Raw genomic sequence first — 23,047 nt, forward strand, 5'->3', positions numbered from 1 at the left:
TATTGTTAACTAGCTCTTTCAATTTAAATTAATTCATAATTCTTATCTATGTTAAGTCATGTGACTTGGTACCTTTTTTCAGTACAGCATTTTTATCTTGCTTCCTCTGTGTCTGGGTGGCAACTGCAGACTGAGTCTTTCCTCTTCCCAGAATTCTCCTTGCCTGATCACCCTGCCCATACTTTTTGCCTGGCTACTGGCGAATCAGCATTTTATTAAACCAATATAAGTGACAAATCTTTACAGGGTCCAAGAGCATTATCCCACAGCATATGTCACGGGTGGGTTTTTTTTTCACAGATGCATAGATTCTGAAGTATATAGGCCAAGTGTGGAACATGTACATATTGGAGTTGTTCAGTGTATGTGAGTCAGCCAAGGACATACGAACTGCATGACAGGCCGTTGTTAACTTTGTGGTCCAGAAACCAGAGCAGGCATGACTATGATTCCTGAAAAAGTTTTATGAATGTGGCTCATTTCAACCAGGCAATTTTGAGGAAAAAGTAAAGCCAGCTTCACCTGAGGCATATAAGCCAGCGGAATGATGCTAATGTTCAGAGTCAGGTTATCTCAGGGAGTAGAGAGCATCGGTGGAAAGTCTCAGGCTCTGGGGTCAGAAAAGCTTGAGTCCACATCTTGAATTTGGGAATTTCTCAATATGTGATTTCTGACAATTTCTGTAAATTAATTTTCAGTTTTCTCAAATACATTGAAGGGATACTACTATCTACTCTGTTCTTTTGAGTAGGACATAGCAATGAATATAAGGTATTAAATCAAAGCATGATGTATGATATGCAGTTAATATGCATTTGATATTATGTGTTTCTTAAAAGTTAACATTATGACCATTACATTTTAGAAAGACAGAACTCTCAGCAGATTAAAATTGAGAACTGAAAACAAGAAGGTGACCTAGTAAGGCCCTGAGGTCATTCCAGCAGGTGCCTCCAAGTGTGCCAGAATGGAATTTTTGTGGCTCCCCTCCACATCCTGTTAGTCCATCCTGTACAATGTCGTCGGTTGTAATGGTGTGTGTGTGCGTGCAGTGCGTGCGTGCATGTGTGTGTGTGTGAGAGATGGCACTGTGTTTCTGTCATGTTAGTCAATGTTTCCAGCCATTGGTGTGTGCATGGGGTGGGGACAAGAGTGGGGGACTGAGGCTTCTGTGTTTTCCAATTGGAAGAGGAGGGGATCCTATTTTCTGGAGATACTAGAAACAGGACTTCAGGGTCCTCTGCAGTGTTTTCTGGGGATGGAGAATTATCTCGAAAAATTTACCTAAAAGTGGTTGCTTCCCTTTCAAAGAGTTCTCAGTTTGCCTATGGAGAGGGCAAGAACTGCCCGGTTGACTCTCACGAAAGCTAAAGACAGCAGCAGCTGTTAGAAAGAGATGTAAGCAGGCTGTTGATTTGATAGCAATTGTATGTACTTCTGAACTTCTTTTTACCCTTCGGAAATCAGAACAGCAAGCAGGATGGCATTGGAGTGGCTGTGCGAAGCTCCCTGACTTGGGCCTTGTCTGATGCTCTTGTTGATTGGAGTGGTCTTGTACATTCATAAAAGATGATTGAAGAGGCTTTTCTTGGTTCTTCAGACATAGCTCATCTTTCCTATTGTGGACTACTTGCCTCTGCTGCCGTTGAAGAGGGAGGAAAGAGCAAATGTGAATTAGTGTTTGTATTCATGCTAAAACCGATGTTAGATCTGGGAGAATCATAATAGATCACGAAACAAATTGGACTTGAAAAAGCAGTCTCCAGGTGGTGAGTACCTTGATTCTAGAACATGCGTCATGTTTTTAAAATCAAGACGTAAGAGTTTCTCTATGCTTACTGACCTGCCACAATATGAATTTATGACCTAAAGTGTGTGTGGTCCAAGAATCTGAGTGTGTGTTAACTCTGTCCTCATTGGAAAGCTTAAACTGCAGAAGATGCACTTCTGAACTCTCTCAATTACTCTTAAAATTAATTTTTTTATGGATGAAGTGCTGAATTCCCTGCCTTATGAATGGCTTTCTAGTAGAAGCATATCGTAGTATTCAAAGGCCACCTGCCATGTCTGACCACATGGCCCTGTCTCTACCAGGGCAATCTTTCCCGTCCCCCCATTTTTGTTCAGTAGCAAATTTCTCTGTTACTTTGAGTTTCTCAAATTGGCCCTAAGGGCTTATCTGGTTAGGTCAGGCTCATAGATGATAATCGAGAGTTTACTGAGTAGGGGTCTTAGTTCTTTCTGTAGCATCCCTTCTACACCATAACTGCAGGGTGGTAGCTGAGCATATTTACAGTTCCATCTAAACTCAAGGGGAAATGATTACATAAGATGTGCCTGCCAGGGTACAAAATTCCTGGAGCTATGTTAGAATTTTGACTTTCACAACTACCGGTTAGGTTTATTCACAGGCAGAATCCCTAACCTTATCAGAGAGTTTTGCCCAATAGGTCGAGTCTATTCTCAATCTTACTGATCCCTGTGCAAATAGAGTCTCAAATGACACTCTGTAAACCAAGTTTTTAGTATATGCGAGGGACAGTGTCCACTAATACCCGTCTTGCATGTGAATTCATCTTTAGCTATAGAGTAGTACAGAAGCACGCATCTCTGTAATATGCAGACTTAGAAGACTTCAAGTAGATCCAAGAGAGATGTAGCAGGGCCATAAGGTAGTTCTAATGTTAGTCTGTTCTTTTTTGGAAACATTTATACATATTTTCATAGTAAATGCCCAGTTAAAATTTCCATTTGATGTATATAATGGTTCCCTTTCTCTCCACATTTTGCCAGAATTAGTTACTCCTTTTCTTTTTGTTCTTTTTTATTTTTATTGTTTATTTATTTACTTTTTTTTTGGATTTTCAAGATAGGGTTTCTCTGTGTAGCCCTGATTATCCTTGAACTTGCTCTGTGAACCAGGTTGGCCTTGAACTCAGAGATCTCTGGAATGCTGGGATTAAAGGTGTGTACTACTACCTCCTGGCTATGCTAATCATTCTGACCAGGGTGAGAGCCACATTTTTATTGTTGAATATTGAAGCGCTTATGATGATTTATTATTATAATTTGTGGGATCATGGGTCATGAGCAATTTTATATGTGTATTTTTAAAAATGTATTCTCTTATATATGACATCTGGACTGCAGTTTTCTCTCCCCCATCTCCTCTCAGTTTCTTACCCACAAATTTTATAATTTTTATCTTTGTGTGTGTGTGTGTGTGTGTGTATGTGTGTGTGCCTGTGTGTATTCATAAGTGTGGACCTGTCTGTCATAGCTGTGCATGTGAAACTCATAAGACATCAGCTACTGACCTTTAACTCTCGTCTTGTTTGAGCCAGGGTCTGTCTTTTCTTCACTGCTGCAAGCCAGGTTAGCTGGCCCGCGAGCCCCTGGAGAATCTCCTGTGTTTGCTTCCCATTTCCCATAGGAACACTGGCATTGGAGACAAAAGCTAGCCCTTCAGGTTTCCATGCATCCTGGGCGTCTGAACTCAACTCCTCATGCCTGGCTTGAGTGACGAGCCCTTTACCCACTGAGCCATCTTCCAAGTCCAAGCATAAGGAATTTTAAAGCTTATTTATTTTTGATAGGTATTAGTAACTTCTGCTCCAAGAATGGTATTGATTCTTGTTAAGTCTAACTGTCCAAGATTTACTATAAATAAGAGAAAGGCTCAAGTCGAAGGCCCAGGGTTACTCGAGGATGAGAGGACATTTTTTTCAGGATGGTTTAATACAGGACAAAATATTTGGAGAATTGTTCTTAAAAGACCTGATTTCCCAATTTCTGCATAAATACATGTTAGCGATTTCTAATTTACCCTCACATTCTTCTCATTGTTGGATTAGATATTATTTTTAAACAGTGAAATTAATTAGTTCAGAAAATATCTAGAGACAAATTATCAGACGTTGAATTCTGTGTTTACAGATGTAATGGTCACCATGGAGCCTGGGGCATTCTGTTTATTTAAGATGAAAATTGCACTCTAATGTATAATGTACATCAAAGGCTTAAACTACACACAAATGGCTCTGCACCCAGTGCAGGTGCCTTGTGCTTTAGACTTTCAATTATACATGAATGTTTGGAAGAATAATACTGGGGACAGTGTTTATTTCTTGCATTTAAATTATTCATTCACTGGTAAATGTCTGTAGCATGCCTACTGTGTGCTAGGCGTTATTCTAATTGCTAGAGTGTATCAGTAAATAAAAAAGCAAAGCTCCTTGCTTCAGAGTACTTGCATTTCTATAGGAAGAGGCAGTATATATGATAAGACGGAACTTTACCCTTTAGTGTTTGCTACGGCATGATTATGTGTGTATGCATGTACATGGATGTATGCGTGCCAGTGCACATGCAGAAGGTCAGAGGGTGATGTCAGTTGTCTTCTTTAATTACCCTGCACTTTATTGTCTGAGATAGAGTATTTCATGAAAACCAGAACACATTCACTGATTCACCTAGCTGACAGGTCAGAAGGCTCTAGTGTGCCCTCCTCTCTACTTCCCCTCCCTGAGATTAAAGGTATGTGACACCATGTCTGGCTTTCATGTGGATGCTGTAGGTCAGAACTCAAGTTATGCAGGTGATGATTTGGATGAGTTGTCCCCTATACTCGCAGGTCTTTGAACACTTGGTCACTAGCTGGTGTCACTATTTGGGGAGGCATAAGAGGTGTGTCCTTATTGGTGGAGGCATGCCACTGGAGGTGGGCTTTGAGAATCTAAAGATTTGTACCATTTCTAGTTCACTTTCTCTTTTTTGGGTTTGTGGTCCAAAATGTGAGCCTTGGTGTCCTATTGTTGTTGCCACTCCTTTGCTCTATCATCATATACTCTAATCCTCTGAACTATCAGCCCAAATAAACTTTTTTCCTATCAATTGCCTTGGCCACAGTGTTTTATCATGGCAATAGGAAAGTAAATAATATATACTACAAGTACATTGCCAACTGAGCCACCCTTCCAGCTCCCATCTTCAGTCTTTTTGAGCTGCCTTGACAAGTTATCTTATTAATCTATATACTGCTATTCTCTAACTTAAGGAAGGGGAGTATTATTGACCACATTTTGTAATTGTGAAACAGTATCATTCTAGCTTGTATCCGGGAAAGAGCTATCACCTGAGATACAGAACTCCTGGGAAGCAAGCAAGCACTGGGCCACACATGTTCTGAGGTTACCAGGAAGAACTGGGTGATATCCTGAGGTACTGACTTCCCAGTTGGTGAGACTGGCTAGGTGCTTTAACTCCTTCAAACAGATTTTGCTGTTTGACAACACTTATTCGATAGATATCCAGCCTCCTGGGGAAATTCTTCAGTGGGGCCTGGGCACATACCAAGAAAGGAAGCATTGTATCCTTGCCTTGGTGTTCAGAGCTTTATTTATATGGGACAACAGAAGCTTCCACTACCCTCCAAGATTTGTGTTAGAAATTAGTTGAGTTGGTTCAAATTGCATGACAGAATCAGGAGATGGGACAACAGATAGGTAAGATCTAAGAGACCATGTCATCTCTTAATAATATGTTTTCTCATCACAAGTTCACTGGACTTGGGAAATCTAGTAACCTTAGGAATGATGAGGTAAAGCATACACACACACACACACACACACACACACACACACACACTATATATATATATATATACATACACATATATACATATATATATAACTTATATATATATATAATTTACTGTTGGTCTAAAACACTATCAATGCTCCTTTTACAGTCTTATGTATATCTTTAAACGAGGCCACAATGATAGATATCTGCTGTTACCTTCCCATAATCTCATGGTGGACTTGGGGTAGGTTGGGTTTCTATTTTTTACTCTTGTTCCAGGAGGTCTTTTCTACTGAGGTTTATGTGGAATCCAGAGACTCTCCGCTAGGCTAATAAACAGATCAATGAAAGAGCAGGTTACTAAAGAAGTGAAGGCAACCTTTAAGGGACATGAAATATTGCTGGTTTATGCAATCTCTGAGAACTGTGAAAGGGATAGAATTTGTCTTTTATACTTTTTTCTTGTTCTATCACGTACACTTAAAATAAGTTAGTTTGGAATAGGCAAGTCATGTCCAAAGACACAAAGCAAAAATACAAAAGTTTGTCAGTGAAACAGGGTTGAGTTTTCCTAGTTACTTTCCATTCACCCAGTTATTCTCCCAGTGGCAATGATTACAGCTCATCCCAATTTGAAATGACCCCATTCTTCCTTTCTCTTCCATTGCCACAACTGCTCATTAAATCTGTATTTACAAAGGGTCATCCATAATTCACCTCTGCCCTTTCTCCTCCCCCTCCCTCCTTTTTATCTTCCTTCCATCTACAAACATCTCTTTTTGACTATGTACTTCCTGCCTTGTACTATGTTAGAGTCTGGACATGCCAAAAGTCATAGTCCTTAACTCCAAAGTGAAGAATACCTTAGTTTACTCATTTGTGAAATCAGAATGATAGTAAAATAATATAATACAATATATATTTCAGTTTTTCTATTTTGTTTGTAAATTTTTATTAGTATTTGTTAATTATATATGAGTTTCATTATGATATTGTCATACATGTAATATATTTTGTTAATAAAGTTTTATTTTAAATTTTATTTTATTTTTTTAAAAATAGAAAACAATCTTTTTTTATTTTACATACAAATCCCAGTTCCTACTCCCTTCCCTCCTCCCATTCCCTCCACCTACCCTCCCACCCCACCTCAATCCACTCCTCAGAGAGGATAAGGCACATTGCTTTGGGGGAAGGTCCAAGGTCCTTCCTATTATATCTAGGTTGAGCAAGGTACCCATCCAAGGAGAATAGATTCCCAAAAAGCCAGTTCAAGGAGTAGGATAAATCCTGGTGCCATTGCCAGTGGCCTTGTAGTCTTCCCCAGCCATACAACTGTCACCCACATTCAGAAGGTCTAGTTTAGACCTATGCTGGTTCCTTCTCTGTCTGGCTGGAGGTGGTGAGCTCACATTAGCTGTTTTTACCTGTTTTATATGTGGGTATCCTGTGGTCTTGACCTCTTGCTCATACTTTTACTCTTGCCACTCTTCAACTGAACTTTGGGAGCTCAGCCTAGTGCTCCGATGCTGGTCTCTACCTCTGTTTCCATCAGTTGCTAGATGTAGGTTCTGTGGTGCCATTTAAGATAGCCCCATAATGCTCCCTCAATCAAAATATCTCTTTCCTTGCTCTCATCTTGGTCCTTCCTCTATCTCGACTATCCCATTTCCTCAAGTTCTCCTCCACACTCCCATTCTCCCCTCCTCTTCTTCTTCCACTCTTCCTTCTTCCCCTACCCCCATGCTCCCAATTTTGTCAGGCAATATTGTCTATTTCCCTTTTCCAGGTGGATCTATGTATGTTTTTCTTGGGGTTCACCTTGTTACTTAGCTTCTCTAGGGTCATGAACTATAGGCTTAATATCCTTTGTTTTATACCTAGTATCGACTTATGAGTTATTACATACCATGTTCATCTTTCTGGGTCTCAGTTACCTCACTCAGTGTGGTTTTCTCTAGTTTTATCCATTTGCTTGTAAATATCAAGATGTCATTTTTATTTTACCACTGAGTAGTACTCCAATGTGTAAATGTACCACATTTTATTTATCCATTCTTTGGTTGAGGGACATCTAAGTTGTTTTCAGGTTCTGGCTATTACAAATAATGCTGCTTTGAACATAGTTGAACAAATGTCATTGTAGTATGATTAAACATCTTTTGGGTATATGCCCAAGAGTGGCATTGCTGGGTCCTGAAGTAGGTTAATTTCCAACTTTCTTAGAAACCGCCATATTGATTTCCAGAGTGGTTGTTTCCATTTCCACTAGCAATGGAGGAGTGTTCCCCTTACTCTACATCCTCTCCAGAATAAGTTATCATTGGTGTTTTTGAACTTAGTCATTGTGACTGGTGTAAGATGGTATCTCAGAGTAGTTTTCATTTGCTTTTCCCTGGTGGCTAAGGATGGTGAACATTTCCTTAAGTGTCTTTCAGACATTTGAGATTCTTCTGTTGAGAATTCTCTGTTTTGCTCAGTATCCAATTTTCAATATGGTTATTTGGAATTTTGATGTCTGATTTCTTGAGTTCTTTATATATTTTGGAGTTCAGTCCTCTGTCTGATGTGGAGTTGGTGAAGATCTTTTGCCATTCAGTAGGCTGTCTTTTTGTCTTGTTGACTGTGTCCTTTGCTTTACAGAAGCTTCTCAGTTTCAGGAGGTCCCATTTATTTATTGTTGATCTCAGTGTCTGTACTACTGGTGTTATATTTAGGAAGTGGTCTCCCATGCCCATGCTTGAGTTTTGTGCATAGCAATAGATATGAATCTAATTACATTCTTCTACATGTTGACATTCATTTATGCCAGCACCATTTGTTGAAGATGTTTTTTTTTATTGTATAATTTTAACTTCTTTTTCAAAAATCATGTGTACATAGGTGTGTGAATGAATATCCCGGTCTTTGATTCGATTCCATTGGACAACCTGTCTGTTTTTATGTCAATATCAAGATGTTTCTGTTACTGAAGCTCTATAAAAGAGCTTGATGTCAGGGATGGTGATGCTTCCAGAAATTCCTTTATTGTACAGGATTGTTTTGGCTATCCTGTTTTTCTTTTTGCTTTTTCTTATGAAGTTGATTATTGTTCTTTCAAGGTCTGTGAAGAATTATGTTAGGATTTTGATGGGGATTGCATTGAATCTATAGATTGCTTGTGGTAGGATTGCCAGTTTTATTATGTTGATTCTACCTATGCTAGAGCATGGGAGATCTTTCCATTGTCTGGTATCTTCTTCAATTTCTTTCTTCAAAGCCTTAAAGTTCTTGTCAAACAGGACTTTCACTTTTTTAGTTAGTGTTACTCCCAAGATATTGTATGTTATTTATGACTATTGTAAAGGGTGATATTTCTCTGATTTCTTTCTCAGCCTCTTTATCATTTGTATATAGGAGGGGTACTTTTTTTTTTGAGTTGATCTTGTATCCTGCCACATTACTGAAGGTATTTATCAGTTGTAGAAGTTCCCTAGTTGAGTTTTTGGAGTCGCTTATGTATGCTATCGTATCATATCCAAATAACAAAAGTTAGACTTCTTCCTTTCTAGTTTGATTCCCTTGATTTCCTTTTGTTGTCTTATTGTTCTAGCCAGAACTTCAAGAACTATGTTGAATAGATATGGAGAGAGTGAACAGCCATATCTTGTTCCTGATTTTAGTGGAATTGCTTTGAGTTTCTCTCCACTTAATTTAATGTTGGTTGTAGGCTTACTGTATATTGATTTTATTGTGTTTAGATATGTTTGTTCATTGTATCCCTGATTTCTCCAAGACCTTTATCATGAAGGGGTAATGGATTTTGGCTAATGCTTTTTCAGCATCTAATGATATGATAGTTTTTTTTCTTTCAGTTTATTTATGTAGTGGATTACATTGATAGATTTTCATATGTTGAACCATCCCTGCATCTCTGGGATGAAATTGACTTGATCATGGTGAATGATTTTTTTTTCTTGGATTCGGTTTGCCAGTATTTTATTGAGTATTTTTCATCTATGTTCATGAGTGAGATTAGTCTGTAATTCTCTTTCTTGATTGAGTCTTTGTGTGATTTGGGTATCAGGGTAACTGTAGCCTCATAGAAAGACTTTGGCAATGTACCTTCTGTTTCTATTATGTGGAACACTTTGAGGATAATACATATTAGTTCTTCTTGGATGTTCTGGTAGAATTCTATGCTGAAACCATCCGGCCCTGGGCTCGTTTTGGTTGGGAGGCTTTTGATGACTGCTTCTATTTTCTTGCATGTTATAGTTATATTTGAACTGCATCTAGTCTTGATTTAATTTTGGTATGTGGTACCTATCCATAAAATTGTCCATTTCTTTTACATTTTCCAATTTTGTGGAGTACAGGTCTTTGTAGTAAAATCTAAGTATTCTCTGGATTTCCTCAGTTTCTGCTGTTATGGTCCCTTTTCACTTATGATTTTCTTAATTTGAATGTTCTCTCTCTGCCTTTGGATTATTTTGGGTAAGGGTTTGTCTATTTTGTTGATTTTCTCAAAGAACCAACTCTTTGTTTCATTGATTCTTTGTATTGTTTTACTTGTTTCTATTTTATTGACTTCAGCCTCAATTTGATTATTTCCTGTCATCTACTCCTCCAAAGTGAGTTCGCTTTTTTTGTTCTAGAACTTTCAGGTGCACTGTTAAGTCACCAGTGTGAGTTTTCTCCACTTTATGTAGGCACTTAGTGCTATGAACTTTCCTCTCAGTGCTGCTTTCATAGTGTCTCATAGGTTTAGGTACATTGTGCCTTAATTTTCTTAATTCTAGGAAATCTTTAATTTTTTCTTTATTTTTCCTTGACCCATGGGTGGTTCAATAGAGCACTGTTCAATATTCATGGGTTTATAAACTTTTTGTTAGTGTTGTTGTTAAATTCTAACTTTAAACCATGGTGATCTGATAAGATATGGGGAGGTTACTCCAACTATTTTGTATCTGTTGAGGTTTGCTTTTTTACCAGGCATGTGGTCAATTTTAGAGAAGGTTCACTGAGGTTCTGAGAAGAAGGTACATTTTTTTGTGTTTGGGTGAAATGTTCTGTAGATGTCCATTAAGTTAGTCATGACATCTGTTAGTTGTCTTATTTCTCTGTTAATTTTCTGTCTGGTTGACCTGTTCATTAGGGAGAGTGGGGTGTTGAAGTATCCTACCATTAGTGTGTGGGTTTTTTTTTTTTGTTTTTACATATGTGGTTGCTCTTGTATTTGGGGCATAGATGTTCAGGATTGAGACTTCATCTTTATGAATTGTTCCTGTGATGAGTATAAAGTTCCTTCTCCATGTCTTTTGGTTGATTTTACTTTGAAGTATATTTTGTTAGCTATCAGGATAGCTACACCCACTTGTTTCTTAGGTTCATTTGATTGGAAAATCATTTCTCAATCCTTTACTCTGAGGTAAGGTCTTTAAAGTTGAGGTGTGTTTCTTGTATACAGCAGAAGGCTGGATCCTGTTTCTGTATCCATTCTGTGTCTTTTTATAGATGAATTGAGTTCATTTGATATTAAGAGAATTAATGACCAGTGATTGTTAATATCTGTTATTTTCAGTGGTAGTGTTTGTGTGTTTCCTTTCTTTGGAGTTTGTTGGTGTGAGGTTATGTATTGCCTATGTTTTCGTGGGTACAGTTAGTTTCTTGGGTTAGAGTTTTCCTACTAATACTTTCTGTAGGACTGGGTTTGTTTATAGATATTATTTAAATCAGGTTTTGTCATGGAATTGCTTGTTTTCTTCATCAATTGCGATTGAAATTTTTGCTGAGTATAGTAGTCTGGGCTTGCATGCATGGTCTCTTAGTGTCAGCAGCATGTCTGCCCAGGACTTTCTGTCTTTCATGGTTTCCATTGAGAAGTTGGGTGTAATTCTGATGGCATGTCTGCCTTTATATGTTACTTGATCATTTTACTTTGCAGCTCTTAATATTCTTTCTTTATTTTGTATGCTTTGCATTTTGATTATTATATGACAAGGGGTCAAGAGGATTTTTTTTTGTCCAGTCTATTTGGTGTCCTGTAAGGTTTTTGTACCTTCATAAGGATCTCCTTCTTTAGGTTGGGAAAGTTTTATTTTATAATCTTGTTGAATATATTTTCTGTGCCTTTGAGCTGGAGTTCTCCTTCTTCTATCCCTATTATTCTTAGATTTTGTCTTTTCATGGTGTCTCAGATTTCCTGGATGTTTTGTGTTAGAATTGTTTAGATTTAATGTTGTCTTTGACAAATGAATCTATTTTCTCTATAGTATCTTCAACACTTGAGATTCTCTTCCATCTCTTGTATTATGTTGGTTATGCTTGCCTCTGTAGTTCTTCTTCATTTACCCAGATTTTCCATAACCAAAATTCCCTAGGTTTATGTTTTCTTTATTACCTCTATTTTAGATTCAAGTCTTGAACTGTTTGCTTCACCTGTTTGATTGGTTTTTCTTGGGTTTCTTAGAGAGATTTATTAATTTCTTCCAATTTTTGTTTATCTTTTCCTTCATTTCTTTAAGGAAATTTTTCATTTCCTCTTTATATGTTTCCATCATCCTCATAAAGTTACATTTAAAATCATTTTCTTCTGATTCTTCTGGGTTAGAATGATGAAGTCTTCCTATTGTATGACCACTAGGTTCTGGTGTTACCATGTTGCCTTTCAGGTTGTTGAATGAATTCTTGCATTAGTGCCTACCCATCTCTTCCTTGGTTTGTTTCAGTAGTGTTTTTGCCTCTTGAAGTAGTTGTCTGTGTCTTTGGAAACTGTTCTTGGTCTGCTCTGTACTGTCATTGTCTGTGTCTCAGGGAGCCACCGAAGACTCTCTTGGTTTTATCTCTTGATCTGCTCTCCTGATCCACTCTGTGCAGTCATAGCTTATGCTTCCAAGTTTCTCTCTTGGTCCTCTCTCTTAGTCTTCTCTGTGGAGTTGCAGTTTCAGCATTCCTCTGACATTACAGGGGGCGGGAATAGGATAGAAGGGTTTGGGGGTGGAGTGAGACTTGTAGCTTTTGGTCCTCTCTGTGTAGTAGCAGGCTGTGTTTCAGAGTTCCACTGAAGTTGTTGACAGGGAGAGGGGGATAGGATGGTTTGAGGGCGGATTGGGACTAGTGACTTGGAGGGTCTGATGGATTGAATGGGGGATATTGAAGCAGCTTACAGGTAGGAAACTCAGCTGATGACTGACTAGAGGAGCCAAAGCAGGTGGGGGAGGAGCCTGGGGTTTTGTCCCCCTCCTATAGAAGGCCTAGAGAGTGGGGTGTTCTGCCAGGTGGTTAGTTACTCACCTCTTGTTCCTCTGTGTCTTGTTAATGAAGATTTTTTTTGTCTAAACATTCATTTTAGATGATTCTTGTAAAGAATTCTGCCTGAATCATTATTACAACCGTTATCAGCCTTGGGGGTTGGCACATAGCTGGTTTTCAGATCAGTTGTTTTAAACTTGCCTATTAAGTGACCTTGTTAGCTTATACATTTCCATGGGTGGGCACTGCCCTCCTATCAGCGATATGTACATGAAGCAAAGTCAAGATTAAGAATTCCTTACCTGTCATTAAGTGAAAACCACCAGCATCAACAAAATGTCAAAATGCCAACCAAAAAAGATAGAAGACTTGAGTTTTAAAGTTCGTCTTTTGGACTGAAAGAAAAATGTATATGGCACACTGAACTCCCACACCCTTCTCATAAAGGAGACCTTTATGCTGTGGCAGCTCTTCTTGACACTTGTTTTAAGAGCCAGGATGCTTAATTGCTCCCCTTTCTGGAGTTCCTGGGCCAAGAGAGCAGGAGCTAGGCACTGTTCTGCTGTCTGTGTGAGCAGCCACATGCAGCTAGGGCCAGCACAGCCTGGCTGACTTGGCAGTTCTGGAAGATTAGACTCGAGAGTAATTTGTACCTCTACTGGGACCAGGAATAAATTCCAGCTACCACAAGCAAAGTAAATTTCCCAGCTACTTTCCTTGCTCTCCATGTTCATCCCTTTCATTTTCTGATTTTCATTCTTACTTCCTGCTTGTGTTGCAAAGCATGCAAGTCTAAAAGCATCCTTCATCTTGCTTTCTGGAAAGAAAATTCACTTGCTGTGCAACCATTTTACACGAGGGCTGATATTGCTATTTAATATCATTTTAATTGAGAGACCAGGTCGTGGCTTAAATCAGGTTCTCTGGCCTTCAATTTTCATTTTCTACTCATAAAATGTTCAGTTAATAACCAGAAATCACAGTCCTTCCTGAAAGGATAGGAGGAGCTGGCTGTGATAAAGGAGTTTTTGCTTCACGTTCAGGTAATCATTCAAAATCTCATTAAGAATCCATTTCCTGAGGCTCTTTCAGATAACTTGAGGACGAATATTTAATAAAGAAAACACATTTCTTCATGGTGGATTTGGGAGAGATGGAGTGGTTGGAATGATATGATGCTTGCTAGAATGTCTATTGTAGTTGCCACTCAGAGAGAACTCATGTGGGGAACTGAGCTATGTTGGGCAGGATATCATGTGTAAGTAGCTCCCAACTCTTACTCTCAAAAATTTTCAAAGGGCAATTCAGAGGACCTTGTGGATCAGGTGGAGTGAGTGTTAGAAAATGAAAGTAAATATGGAGACAGGGACCATAGACGTGTAGGGATTGGGTTTTTATCTTATTTGTGATGAGAAGTAATTGTTGATTGCAATGAGGAGAGTAGCAGCTTCAGCATTCCATTTTCCCATAAGCCAAGCACAAGAGCTCTCATTTCTCTAGCTCTGCTGCTACCTGTTGTCATTATTAGTCCTATTGTGTTAGTATTTTGTCAACTTGATACAAGATAGAGTCATATGAAAAAGGGAATGCAAATTGAAGAATTGGCTCCATCACACTCATCCATTGTTGGTGGGAATGCAAACTTGTACAGCCACTGTGGAAATCAGTGTGGCGGTTTCTCAGGAAACTGGGAGTCAACCTTCCTCAGGACCCAGCAATTTCACTCTTGGGAATATACCCAAGAGATGCCCTATCATACTACAAAAGCATTGTTCAACTATGTTCATAGCAGCACTATTTGTAATAGCCAGAACATGGAAACAACCTAGGTGTCCCTCAATAGAAGAATGGTTAAAAAAGGTGTGGAACATATACACATTAGAGTTTTACTCAGCGTTAAAAAACAATGACATCTTGAATTTTGCATGCAAATGGATGGAATTAGAAAACGCTTTACTGAGTGAGGTAACCCAGACCCAAAAAGAGGAATATGGTATGTACTCACTCATAAGTGGATTCTAGCCATAGTTAAAGGTCTTTGAGCCTATAATTCGAGATCCTAGAGAAGCTAAATAAGAAGGTGAACCTGAAGAAAATCATATAGTTATCCTCCTGGATATAGGAAGTAGTCAAGATTGCAAGGCAAACTTGGGTGCACAGGAGGGGAGGTGGAAGTAAGGGGAGATGGTTAGAGAGAAGGGAGAGGGGGAGGATTGGGGATGGCGTGGGGGAATGAGATGTGGGGAGGAAGGATGGATATGGGAGCAGGCATGTATATATATCTCAACTAAGGGAGTCATTTTAGGGTTGGCAAGAGACTTGTTTCTGGAGGGGTTCTCAGGCCTCAGGAGAGGTCCCCAGATCCTTCCCTGGGCAGCAGAGAAGAGGGTGTCTGAACTGGCCTTGGCCCATAGCCATACTGATGAATATTTTGCATATCACCATAGAACCTTCATCTGGTGATGGATGGAGATAGCGACAGAGATACATATTGGAACACTGGACTTAACTCCCTCGATCCAAATGAGAAGCAGAAGGAGGGAAAACGTGAGCAAGATAGGCAGGACCAGAGGGAACCTTCATCCGACGATGGATGGCGATACAAACGGAGACCCACATTGGAGCACCGGACTGAGCCCCCCAAGGTCCAAATGAGGAGCAGAGGAGGAAGAACATGAAAAAGGAAATCAGGACTACGAGGGGTGCGTTCACCCACTGATACAAGGGGACTGATCGAATGAGAGCTCACCACGGCCAGTTGGACTGGGACTGAACGAGCATGTGATCAAACCGGATTCTCTGAATGTATTTGACATGGGGGCTGACTGAGAAGCCATTGACAATGGTACTGGGTCTTTTTTTGTTTGCATGTACTGGCTGTTTGGGATCCTAGTCTGTTTGGATGCTCACCTTCCTAGGCCTGGAGGGAGGGGGGAGGAACTTGAACTTCCCACAGGGCAGGAAACCCTGACTGCTCTTTGGACTGAAGAGGGAGGAGGGGAGGGAGTGGGGGGGGAGGACAGGCAGTGGGAGGAATGGGAGGGTATGGGGAGGAGGGGAGGAAGTGGAAATTTTTATAAACAAACAAATAAAAATAATAATAATAAAAAGCAAAACAAAACAAATAATAATGTATTTAAATATCTGAAAAAAAAGAATTGGCTCCATCAGATTGAATGTAGACAAGTCTTTTGGATGTTCTTTCATTGCTGGATGATTAATGTGAAAGGGCCCAGCCCAATGCCACTCCTGGGTAGGTAGGTGGTCCTGGGTTATTTTAGAAATCAGGCTGAGGGGGCTGTAGAGATGGCTCAATGGTAAAGAGCACTGGCTACTCTTGTAGAGGATCTGGGTTCACTTCTTAACACTTGCATGACAACTCACAACTATCTGTAGCTCCAGTTCCAGAAGATCTGACACCCCCATACCAATTCACATAAAATAAATTAAAAAAAGAAAGTAGGCTGAGTAAATCATGGAGAATGTCTTAGTTTGGGTTACTATTGCTATGAAGAGGAACCATGACCATGGCAACTCTTACAAAGAAAACATTTAATTGAGTTGGTGGCTTACAATTTCAGAGGTTCATTGTATTATCATCATAATGTGGGGCATAGCAGGATGCAGGTGGACATAGTGCTGGATGCATCTTGACTAGAAGACAGCAAGAAGTCCACTGAGCTTTAGAGAAAGACCTCAAAGCCCAGCTTCAGAGTGACATACTGCCTCCCACAAGCCCACACCTACTCCAACAAGGCCACACCTCCTAATAATGCTACTCCCTTTGGGGGCTATTTCACCTAAAGCCACCACAGAGAGCAAACCAGTGAGTAGTATTCCTCCATGGCCTCTGCTTCAGTTCCTGTCTTCTGGTTCTTGCCTTGAGTTTCTTCCCTGACTTCCCTTCACGATGGAGTATAAAATGGAGTCTCAAATAAGTTTTCTTAATCAAGTTGTTCTTAATCATGATGTTAAGCACAGCAGTAGGAAGAAAGTAAACACAGCTATGGGGTTCATTGTGACACATTTGTTTAGCTTTTCCTTATTGACTCAGTGATGTCAAAGAGCTTTTCTTGTGTTTATTGACCACATGTCCATTTACTTTGTGGAAATGAATATTCAGTTACTTTGGTGAATTTTTACATTAAGTTAACGACTGTTTTATTGACTTTACATATTCTACATATTCTTTATGAGCCATCTTATTTTACAAATTATTTTTCTTCTTGTATGCAGCTCTAAGTTGACAGTTATTTACTACTTTGAACAGATCATTTAAATCACTTCTGGCTTTAATTATTGCATTTGGAAAGTTGAATAGCAATTTACATGCAATTTTTTTGTAAGTTACTTATTATTTCTTTGGCTATCTATCTTTTTCACTATTTATTTATTTATTTATTCATATGTTTACTAATTGTTTGTTTGTGGAGGTTAGAGGACACTTTTTCCCAGAGATCAAACTCAAGTCTTCAAGCTTGGCACCTGGTGTGGGAGAATTGTCTGTATTCTTTCAAACATGTTTTAAATAAATGGTGATTGGCCAGGCAGGAAGTATAGGCAGGAAAACCAGACAGGAAGTAGAGGTGGCACAATGAGAACAGGAGAATTCTGGGAAGAAGAAAGCTTTTCTCCCAATCCAGCCCAGATCAGGGAAGAAGCAACATGTGATCTCCCCGCTGTAAAAGGTACTGAGCCACATGGCTGACATAGATAAAAATAATGGGTTATATAACTTAGCAAGAAGCCTGAGCTAATGGGCCAATCAGTTTTAGAACTTATGGAGATCTCTGTGTGATTTTCCTTGGGACTTGCCGGTTGTGGGGTATCGGGCAGAACAGAAACCCCAACAAGCCAGCCCTCATGTTACAAACTGCTAAACCATGTCACTAACTCCAGTCTTTAACTTTTTTCATACTTTGATTTTTAGAGCAGTTTAAGGTTCATAGCCAGGTATAGAGATTTATCATGTGTCTACATTCCCAAAGAGACATAGCCTCACCTATTATTGATGTCATCCCAGGAGTAGTACACTTCCCATAGTTGGCTTGCAGAAACCCATTTTTATTACCTAGAGCCCATAGAGTCTACTGGGATTCACTCTTGATAACATTCCACAGAACTGGGTGCATGGATAATGCATACACCAATTATCCTTGGATTTTTTCCAATCCTGTTTTTAGTTTGGTATTAGACTGGTGTTGTGCTTTGACATGTTCCATGACACTTCTGTATGTGAATCTTTTCTATGTATCCTGTTTTATATCTCTGTGTGGACTGTAGCAATCCGAGGCTATTATATATATATAAAAAATGACATACATATACTCTTAACCAGGAGCTGAACAACTTTGTCATAAACAAACCTGGAATATAATCCATTTTGTCATAAGTGTTTTCAGATCTATCAGGGGTTTTCCTTTTTTGATAGATTTATTTATTTATTTTAATTGATTTTTATTGAGCTCTATATTTTTCTCTGCTCCCCTCCCCTTCAACTCTCTTCCATTGTCCCCATGCTCCCAATTTACTCAGGAGATCTTGTCTTTTTCTACTTCCCATGTAGATTAGATCTATTATGTCTCTCTTAGGGTCCTCATTATTGTCTAGGTTTTCTGAGATTGTGGTTTGTAGGCTGGTTTTCTTTGATTTATGTTTAAAAGCCACTTGTGAGTGAGTACATATGATAATTGTCTTTTTGTGTCTGAGTTACTTGGCCCATTTCCTTTCTTTATTCTGTATGCTTTGTGTTTTGATTATCATGTGGCGAGGGGACTTTTTTTTGATCCAGTCTATTTGGTGTTCTATAAGCTTCTTGTATCTTCATAGGCATATCTTTCTTTAGGTTGGAAAGTTTTCTGCTATGATTTTGTTAAATATATTTTCTGTGCTTTTTGAGTTAAACTTCTTCTATACTTATTATTTTTAGGTTTGGTCTTTTCATGATGTCCCATATTTCCTGGATATTTTGGGTTAAGCTTTTGTTAGATTTAATGTTTCTTTGACCGATGAGCCTATTTCCTCTATTATATCTTCAAAGCTTAAGATTCTCTCTTCCATGTCTTCTATTCTGCTGTTTATGCTTGCATTTGTGGTTCCTGATTGTTTTGTCATGATTTCTGTTTCTATAATTCCCCTGGCTTGTGTTTCCTTTATTGTCTCTATTTCAGTTTTCAAGTGTTGAATAGTTTGTTTCATATGTTTGATTTCTTTTTCTTGGTTTTCATTAAGGGATTTTTTGATTTCTTCCAATTTTTTGTTTGTCTTTTCCTTCATTTCTTTGAGGGAATTTCTCATTTCCTCTTTAAGAGTCTCAAACATTCTCCGAAGTTATTCTTTTAGTTAATTTTCTTCTGCTTCATCTATATTTTATTGTTCAAGTCTTGCTGTTGTAGGGTCTCTAGATTTTACTGCTGCTGTGTTGCTCTTTGTGGTGCTGCGTGTGTTCTTACCTTGTCTGCTCATCTTTTCCTCTAATTGGTATAGCTGGGCTTTGTGTGACTCTAGCAATTAATCTTCCAGGTGTCAGTCGATCCAAGGTGTCAGTCGATTCCTCGTGGTACAATCAGTGTCACAGTTCCAGTTACCCTGTTGGTCACTCCGTGTTCCTGGAGGTCGCTCAGTGCTTCTAGGGTTTGCTCCACTTCTGTGGAGTTTGCTGTCTCAGGCCTGCTCTGGCATAGGTTACCAGCTCAGACCTGTTTCTGTAAATGTCCCTGGTCTGGATCCACTCCTCCGGGGGTCCCTGGCTTGGATTTGGTCCTATAAAGGTCTCTGACTTCGATTTACTCCCTTAGACATCCCAGACTCGGGTGCTCCCAGACCCACAGAGGTCCTGGCTCAGCCCTAGTTCCTTAGAATTCCGAGACTCATGCCCAGACCTGCAGGGAGTCTCCTCCCTCAAAGGTCCCAGATTCACGCCAGGACCCACAGAGGTTTTTGGCTCTGGCCCACTCATTCAAAGGTTGCTCCCCTGTACCTACTCCTCTGGAGTTTGCTGTCTCCGGTCTGATCTGGCCCAGGTCGCTGGCTCACTCCTGCTCTTGTGGAGTTTGCTGCCTCAGGCCTTCTGAATTGTTCCAGGGAGCTTCCAATGCTCCAACAGTCTACAAACCTCAGAAAATGACAAGTGTTCAAGTTCAAATGCTTTCTCTTTTTTCTTCCCCAGGAAACTGGTGCTTCTGGCACTCCTTCCAGAATCCTCCTAGAAATCTACCTGGGTTTTTCAGGATTAAAGGAAGAGAATCTTGGGGGGAAGAAGGATAAGTCAGGAAACAATAGACATGAACATCTGATGTTTTCCCCTCTAGCTCTCTACCTTGCTTTTGGAGACAGGGTCTCTTATTGAACTCAGCACATCTACAGGCTAGACTGATTAGCCAGTGGGAACCCCTGTTGCTTGCCTGTCTCTGCCTCCCAACACTGAGCTTATAGGAGCCACATCTGGCTTTTTTTGGTGATCACTGGAGAATCAAATTCAGGTCTTTTCATTTGTACAGCAAACATTTAAAGCACTGAACCATCTCAGCAGTCTCAAGAAAGGCACCATTATCTCTTCATTTACAATCTTTGTATATACATTTTCTGTGCCTCTCTGCACAGACTGGACTTCTCTGTTTGTTGTGTTTGATGAGCATAGTGTCTTGTTTCTTCCTAATTTCAAAGAGAAGGAATATACATACATACATTCATACATATATCCTCATTGATCTTGGCATTATCTGTACATTTTTGTAACTCACCTTTATCAGTTTAATGATTATCATTTTATTCTTATTTGGTCAATCTGAAGAAAATAGGTTAGAAAATACTCATCTTAAAAGCAAAATAGTTTCTGCCCTCAAATTTGTATACCTTTGTCATGTATTTTAAGCTTTTTTTTTTTACCATGTTAGTTCTTTGGATCTAGTTATGAATTTATGTTTTTAACAGAGTTTGATAAATTTAGAAACAAGACAGTAACTTTTATTTGTTTATGCATTGACTAGGGGCTCTGTTTCTGTCTGTGACCCTGTATCTTGTATTCTAGATGAATCTTTTGAGCCATTTGTTTTTAAGTTTTGAAGTTTAAACTGACAATCTTTTCTACCGTCCCTGTTTTTCACCCTCTTTCTGTCTCACCCTCCCTCCCTGTCTCCCTTTCTGCTGTTAGAGGTCAACACCCCCAAAACCCTTTGCTGTAAACCTATGCATGATGGGTAAGTACTACAGTACTGATTGACACTCTGAATTCATGAAAATCCTTTCTTTTCAATTAAGGGTATTTAATTCATTTCTGTTGAGTTTAATTGCTGTTATTTTAAATTTATATCATCAATATATCACATTTTCTCTCATTTATTTTGGTGGATTGAATATTTTATCTTTTAATCATTCTGTTTCTTTCCCTTTAGCTAATTGGAAATCACTCTAGCTTTTAGAGCTTATCCTAGATATTATAATATAGGTTTATTTCTTGTGATAACCCTAATTGTCAATTTGACAAAATCTAGATGAACCACCTGTGAGATGGTCCTCAGGACAAGCCTGGGAAAGACTGTCTCGGTTAGGTTCACTGATGTGGGAGGGCCCATATTAATCGTGGGTGGGACCATTCCCTGGGTAAGGAGCCCAGATTGTGTAAGACAGAAAAAAAAAACCAAGCTGAGCACATACATTTGTCATTCCCTGCTTTTTGACTTCAGATGCAATGTGACCAGCTCCTTCAAGGTTAGTTATGACTTTCCTGCCATGATGCTCTGGGTGCAAGCTTTTCTCCCTTAAGAGATTTTGTCGGGACACTTTATTACAGTGATAAGAAAAGAAACTAAGACACAACATTTTAATTGTTTTCTCTGCTTTCGATATTAACCCACCTTGGAGCGCAAGCTTCATTAACCACTTTCTCAAAGTAAAAAACACACAATTTAGGTATATATGTGGGCATGCCAAAACTCAAATCAGGACTGTGTTTTTATAGTGTCAATGCTTATTTAACTGTGCCTGCACATTCATCTTCTTTTTTCCTCTTGAGAGCAAACATTGCACTTGTATCTGCTGTTCTCCACTATGGGCTCAACACACTCCCTCCTTCCTGTTGAAAAATTTTCTCCTTTTTCAAAATCTCAACAATGTAAAAGAAATCAAACCAACAACAATGCGATATCACCATATATCATACCATAAATATGAACAATTATTGCATGTCAATTAAAATGTAAAAGACCCGAGATTTTAGTCTATGATGCAATTGCATTGTCATGCACAATGCCTTGGAATTAGCAGGAGCCTCACTGTAGATTCTGAATTGTGCGTAGGTGGGATGAAAGCACTATGGAGACTGTTAGAAGAAGGGAGGTGACAAGCATGGGGGAGTGGAGGAGGAGCAGTGAAAAAAATGAACTTGTAGTAGGAAAACCCATCACTTTGTGCTGATTAAAAACAAAACAGCCAAGTAAAGAGTAATTGAATTATACTTCATTGAGCATTCATGATAAAAGGAATGTTTATTGGCTGAAATGTTAACCTTAGCTCCTTAGAAAGTAAAATTTAATTTAGATCTTCTTTTTTTAGTCTGTTTAGATCTGGCCTTTATAAAATCTTTAAAATAAAAGTCTTTGTGAGCTCCTAACGTTGTTTACTATTCTGTTGGCGTGTGAGTTGATTTTCAGTACTGACACTGATTGTTACAGCAATAGTGTGGTATCCTAGGATGCATCAAATGCCAGGGAAGCTTTTTTAAAACAAGAGGTCCTTACACTTAGCTCAAATTTGCTGTGATTCTTGGGTGCGGAGGTGCTGGGAAATGGGACCCAGGCAACCATGCTTTAGAGGATCTACCAGGTGTTCTGACACACAATTAGGAAGTCGGCTTGGCTTCTAGCTGTAAAAAATATTTTTTTTCCTGAGCTTCATTAAAGTAATACATGTATTTGCCCATCTTCTCCCATATTTGCTGAGAACATGTTAAGTGCTATGGAACTGCAAGGGCCAATAAAACACTTCTTCAAGGGGTTTATTGTCTAGATAGCAGGATCAAACAGGGTCTTACATATCCTTGCACAAGATAGAGTCCAGTACTGAAAAGTGAATGGCTGTCTGGCTTTCCCCAGTGGCAGATATCAGGTTCTCGTTCAAAGTATACAGCTGAGATCTTCATGCATCCCAAAGACCTTAACATAGAAAAAAACCCAGAAACCCACCAAACTCACAACCACTTGCCACTCTCCCATATACCCCTAAGATAGTCTTG

This window comes from Myodes glareolus, chromosome 13 (assembly GCF_982192425.1).
Source record: "Myodes glareolus chromosome 13, mMyoGla1.1, whole genome shotgun sequence".
NCBI classification, from domain to species: Eukaryota; Metazoa; Chordata; class Mammalia; order Rodentia; family Cricetidae; genus Myodes; species Myodes glareolus.